Here is a 6,937-nt window from a genome sequence, read left to right as displayed (position 1 = left end):
AAGAATATTTTTCTCTGTTTTTTTTTATCCTTTGAAAAACCATGCACAGGACTAAAAGATGTAGACGTTCTAGTACACTAACTGTTATCAATCTAAAAATTTATTCAGTGTACTTGAGCCCTACATACCATTAAACTGAAATCAGGCCCCAGGATCATGAAGCAATCTAGGACGTAAGTAAAAAAAATGTACACGTCTTTAGTTAATGATTCTTCATTGAAACCACTGTCAAAATTGACAGCTACATGTATTAATTAAAAGAGTCTTGATATAACATTATTGAGTACAAATGTCAATGATAAAGAATCATTTTATGACTGACTAAAATTTTGACTTAAGTCTGAACTTGCTTAATTCATGATCCCGAGGCCAGAATGAATTCAATATAATGTTAAGCGATGCACGAGTACTTTTCAATATTAAGATTTTTACTTTGTATCTGCATAAAATTTTGAACTATACACGCATGGCCTTGTCACTTTTCGATTACGACTGTGAAGAATAAATTTTACGATTTAACGTTAAGACTGTTTCTCAGTTTAAGATTTTAAGGCCTGGACACTAAACCATGCGTGCGTTTGACGCTCCAATATATTTTGTCACAAAAAGGTATAGCGCCCTTTCCCATTTTGTTACCCACACGTGCATTTGAACGGAAAGTATATTTTTCTAAAACTAGATAATTATACATGTACCTGCCGGAATTAAACTTTTGAAATCTAGGTACTATTTTATACTTTTGTAATCACTAATTTCTCAATAATCCGGTTCACCTGTATAGCAGAATATATACAACTCCAGTGGTCATATCAGAGTTCGATGGTCTGCTCGAAAACCCGATGGTGTGAGACAACAAAACCCGATGGTGTGAGACAAAAAAACCCGATGTTCTGACACACCAAAGTCTGATGGTGTGACTCGCCAATGTTTGGAAAGCCCCATAATTCTCAATTCGTATGAAATATCGAAAAGTGTTTACTTTATGCAATGGTTTGGCCAAATTACCTCAAATACAATTGTATTAGGTAGCGCAAAACACAAGCAAAAATGAATCGGGGGGGGGGGGGGGGGGAGGGGGTGTGTAAGTAAGCCGGGGGAATTCATTATTTCAACACCCAGGGCCCATATTGCTAAGATTTGATCATTGATGATACTGGACATCATGCATTTTTAAATGTAATAGTTATTTTTATACAGTGCTTTTTTTTAAAATCGTAACCATGGTAGAGACACTTCCACCTTTTGGTTGTTTATTGAACAGCAAGCAACGACTTTATTAATAACGTAATAAACGTTGACTTTCAAACACCATCGGAATTAGGCGTACCCAACCACTTTGGCGTAGTCGAGTATCGGCCCTAATTTACTGGAGCCTGCTGCCCTAATGGTGTAGCAGGCCCTAATACTGGATCCTGCTGTCCTAACAAGTGCCCTAATCGCTCAGCAGGCCCGAACACTGGAGCCTGCTGCCCTAATGGTGTAGCACGCCTTGGTACCGGAGTCTGATGCCCTTATGCCCTGACATCGTTAGGTCTCAGGGCAAAGTTTATCAGGGGAGAGATAGAATGATAAAAAGAACAGAGAGAGAGAGAGAGAGAGAGAGAGAGAGAGAGAGAACAGATTGCCATTTGATGTACATTTACAACTTGTTGTTTTAATACAAATTCAAAAGAAACTTATGTTCGTCTTTAATAGATTTTTTAAGATCTACTGGTTCTCAAAATACACCACAGAACCAACAAAAGTTTTTGATGCTGAAGCAAGGAGATCTCTTAGCATTGACTCTGGCAGCCTGAAAAGAAAAACGTCGCAGTTGGTGGCAGCGATGGGATTCCAAGAAATTATTCTTCGTGTTATAAAGAACAAGACGACAGAGTTTGAAACAGAATGGAGACACCCGTCATGAGGAGAATAACACCTAAGAAGGTAGGACAGTATTTTGACTGTCCATATTCTTTAAATGACTCTGTGATAGAGCGTAATACTGAGACTGAGTGTAGAACAAGTTGGCAGCCTACAAGTCAAGTAACGCCAGAAAGTCCTAATTTTCAGGAGCTCGGGCATTCTGTTCAACACATGTACATTACAAAGCCAAGTCTAAAGAGAACCCTCCTTATTTGGGTATAAATCTCTGCCTTGATAGGATGCTCTCTAATAATCAAGACCTGGATCTACTTCCAAGTGAATAAGATTGTACAGAAATCCCAAGAAAAAGAAAACTTTTCTGGTAGCTGTAGCAAGTGCAATGTTTCTTGTTATCATACTCCGAGTTGTCTGGAATATGGAAGACCAAGTCTGCTAAATACAAACAACAAAGGGGGATAATTCTTCTATTACTACTGATACACTCTTCAATAGTGGAAGTGCATCTAATGCCCCTACAGATACCCAAACTCTCTGGGCAATCTAGAAGCATATGAGAACTTGACTTGGGAAATCAGAGAGAGCCCCCAGAGTGTTGCTCAGTACTTTTTAAGGGCAAGCGGAGAGTTACGCATACAGAATGTCGATTGCTGTACAGAAAGATCATGAGAAAATGAAGGTAAAACTAAATCAAAGGGTTGGACATTCTGCCATGAAAGAGAGATACCTTGCAGATGCCAAACTTTGGAGGAGACTGCCTGGTGAGTCCTTGCGAGATTTTGGACAGGCTATCGAAGATGTATACCGAAGGGCCTATCACGGACACCCAGATATAATACAGGGAAATGCTATAAAGTCCTTCTTAGATAAATATGGACAATCTGAGGACTTCCGACTTGCAATAAAACGGATTAGAATCAAGACACTTCAATAAAACAAATCTTAACGCTATAAAAGAAGAGTGTTTAAGGATATGAGAAAAGAAACTGTCTAAAGAGAAGAAACCAGGTTACAGACCTGTGTATGAGGCTGATGATGGGGAAAAAGAGAAGTAAAAGAGCATCTGCGGATAGTGCCAAACCTCCAAGCGCGGGTGACGGGTACACCAGTATCAATACAAACTGGAGAACCCCAAGTATCTTTCAACACGCCGGATCAGGGAGAAGGGGACGCACTTACAGCCCAAAGTACCATAACTAAAGAGGAAAGTTTCAACCTAAGCCCAGTTCCCGAGACCAAATTAAGTGTGTTGAAAAGAGAACTGAAAAGAAAGATTTTAACTAGATATGACTGATGCCAAAGGTCAACAATCAGTCAACACGAATTGGCCTAAAACAGTGAAAAGTATTGAAGACCATAACAGAAAGAGGAGACGGAAAAAGAAAAAACTTCAAAAGGGAGGTCGGTGTAAAAATGTTAAGCAATAAAGCTCACACTCATATTCAACAGAGTTTAGGACACACCATAATCAAAGTAGTGCATATTACGAAGGTATGAGGAATGCTTGAGGGGACACGTTTTGAATGGAAGATAGATAGTGACAGGAGCAAAGCGAACATTCGTATCTAGAGAAACCTACAAAAGTATCTTAGATAAACCCCAGCTAAAGCCTGTTACCACGATGAATGTTGTCGCTGATGGAAGAAAAGTAGACTGTGAAGCTGTTATGGTGTTAACCTTTGGAGAAATAGTTTAAGAGCATCCAGTCATAGTGGAAAAGTAGGCTGTGCTGGTGTTAACCTTTGGAGAAATACTAGTAGTTTACGAGCATCCAGTCATCGTGGGAGGTGTCAACAATACCCTCATAGAAGATTTTATCACAATATTCAGATAACGTTGGGATCACGATGAACCTAGCTTCCTAATTAAAGGAGATAAGATCCCACTGGTCGCAGGAGAAGGTGCAGGACCTGTACGTGTTGTTTCTTTAGAAACAACCTTTGTCACATCAGGTCGCGAAGTCCTAGTTCCTTCCAGACTCGTAGAACGAAACAAAAACCATCGAAATCTTCTAGGAGTTTTAAAGGGGCATGGTCACGATTTTGGTCAAATTCTATTTTTCTGTTTTTACTATTCATAATGCTTTAGGAGTGCATTTATAATGATCACATGAAAGAAGTATTAATAACGCACTTAATAAACGATATGACCTCAAATATAATAGCCTTTTGCAAATAACAAACATTTTCAATAGTTTAAATATATTCAAAGAAACGCAAATTACACAATCACCATGCTCTAAGAGTCTTCATCTAGCACGACGTCATTAAAATAGTCAGGTTTTGTTAGGGATATATAGGAAAGTAGTTAGTATACGATAAAAAATTGGATATTTGACTATTTGAACCACTCTAAATAAAGGCATCCGATTAAAATTATGTTCTACAGGTATTGTAGTACACGTTTACACTGAATTAGTTTTGGTTTAACGTGGTCTTCGTACTGAAAATTAGACAAACATTTCAGAATGGGGTGTCCCGGAACGCGATTCGCCTAATTAACTTCATGGTGGAAAGTGTAGGTCGAGTTAACCATTGGGCAGATACCTTATATCTGACAATTTTTGTTAAACATATGCAAATAAATATGCATGCACAAGCATTTTTGAGTTTCATACATTTTTAACACGATGGATTGGTGGTTAAACTTTTTCATTAATTTGTTAAAAAGGAACAGATTGTGTTCTACGTCTATGTTAATTAATGTTATGTATGCATAAATTGGAAAGTTCAGATAGGGGTTGAACTTTTTTTGTTCAAAACAGTCTGAAATTCTTATTTGGAAGAGTGATAAAAATTATAGTGAAACTTGACTTAAAGAACAAAATTAAACGCTCATAATACTTGAAACAAAATAAAAACTTTGCTATTTTTTCCAGACAGCTGCAGCAACAATAATTAATTTAAAGCTACGTACATGTACAAATCATCCTTTTGAGTGAAGAGTTTTCATCCTTGCTGCTCCTCTAAATGCCCAGCCATGCAGCTAGCTGGGGTTTTTTTTATTTCAATTTTAAAAAATTTGTTAAAAAGCAATAATTTAAAAAAATTAGATACAGTATAAAATGCAGAAATGAACAAAAAAATATGATTTTACATAAAAAACATTATTTAATTTTAATGTGTAAAGTGTTAATTTCCGCGCTTGCGCGGGATATCATCTAGTACATGTACATGTATATATAGGAGTAGAAGAAAAGATTTTTATTATATGGCTATATTGGCCCCACCCTTGGTTTTCAACAGTTGACCCAGGAGCCATGAACTTCGGAGTTTTGGTAGATTTATTAATCGGCATCATAACTATGCATTTAGTTTTTTTCTCCCAACAAATGTGTCGAAGTAGAGAGAAAATTTGGCCTTTTTTCATATTGCCCCCGCCTAGGAGGGCCCGGGGATGGTAAAGCCATGAATTTTACAATCCAGATTCCGCTTAGGATTGAGATGCTTAACACCAAAAATGTTAACAATTAGTTTGAAATGTAAAATAATTAACGTACGACTGACGACGCACGACGACTAATGAATACAAATTGCAATAGGTCTCCTGTGTGACTCAAGTGGCATTAAAACTGGCTAACCATTGAATCTGAAAATGATCTACCAGAATTTCCTGTTTACGCTGACGACCGATTGCGTAAAGGTCTATTAGCTCAAACAAGCGAAAAAGTGTAATGTGAACATCTTGGAGATAGGGACTGTAAATTTGACGTAACCTGCGTGGAAGCTGGTTTATTGCATGCTGGGGCGAGAATACAGTCTAGATATTTATAGTATACTAGACTTTGACCCGTGCGTGCACGGGTTGACATTGCATATCGGACATTTACGAAATACTTAGTAGATACATCGACACCGTATTTTTGACATCTACATAACAAAGCTATAAACCGACAATGATGCTATTAATTTCACTACGCTTTCCTTAGTTAGAATAATCTAACTGTGTCTCGGAAAAGCCCTCACCACAGTTAGAATGCATCCCATATACCCGTAATGTAACAGAAAATTGAAGCTGCAATGACAATAAAAGTCAAATTAATCATAATAAACCTTTTTGAGACTGTAAATACCTTTCATCTAAAATTTTAATCCATACATGTTTTTCACCAACGCACACGGAACGCATTCTTACTATCGTAAAACCAGGTCCGTAGGACATTTATTATTTTAACGATATAACATTCTATCTTCACTCTCCTAAGAAATACAATGTGATTTTTTTTGCATGGAATCAAATATTTTTTTGCCATCACAAAGACAAAAGTAAGTACTAAGTTGATATGTATAATTGTAATTTTATAATTTCTCTCATAAGAAATCATATAAATGTATATAAAGCAAATTGCCAATGAAAATGTACACGTATGTGTATTGTTTCTGAGTTTATTCATGGAAATATGGTATTGTAGAAACATAAACAGATAGCGTTTTCTGACGGCTGAGATTCCATCTGGAGCGATAACCTATGGAAATCTGTGAAGAACGTCATCCATGTTTACCCTCCCTTTAAAAAAGGTTGATCCGTACTTGAGAATCGAGCGCAATATGTTTGACAAACACTACACCTGGCTAATCGGCTGTAAATCGAAAGTGCTGGAATTTTTCTATATATCTTTTAACGGCTTGAAGTGAGGGTAAACGAAACATCCCATCCATACCACTGCAGCCTATTCATATTTTCTCCAAATTGCTGCCCCCTTCCCCCACGTTTCGGCGCAGCAGAGTTTAAGAGCCCCCCCCCCCCCTCCCCCTTCCCCCTTTTGGGACTATATTAAAAATGTGAAAGAGGAAATAAACAGTGAAATTGTAAGTTATAGATTTTCGGAACAAGTCTGTCTTTGTACTTTTCCTTTTTTTTTGCTTGTCAAACTTTTTTTGATCAGTTTGCCCCCCCCCCCCCCAATTTCATAAACGTTGCTACGTGTCTGTTTAATTTAAAATATCCATCTAGTAAGATAAACTAATGTCTTGTCGATTCCAAGGTGGCCTCCATGTGTTCGAGAATGTATGCTTTTTAGAATATCTACATCTATATTTCCCTTTTTAGCGATAACTCTGGGGTCTTTCCTTTA

Source organism: Magallana gigas, chromosome 3 (assembly GCF_963853765.1).
Source record: "Magallana gigas chromosome 3, xbMagGiga1.1, whole genome shotgun sequence".
In the NCBI taxonomy this organism is placed as follows: domain Eukaryota; kingdom Metazoa; phylum Mollusca; class Bivalvia; order Ostreida; family Ostreidae; genus Magallana; species Magallana gigas.
This window is presented reverse-complemented; position numbering follows the sequence as displayed.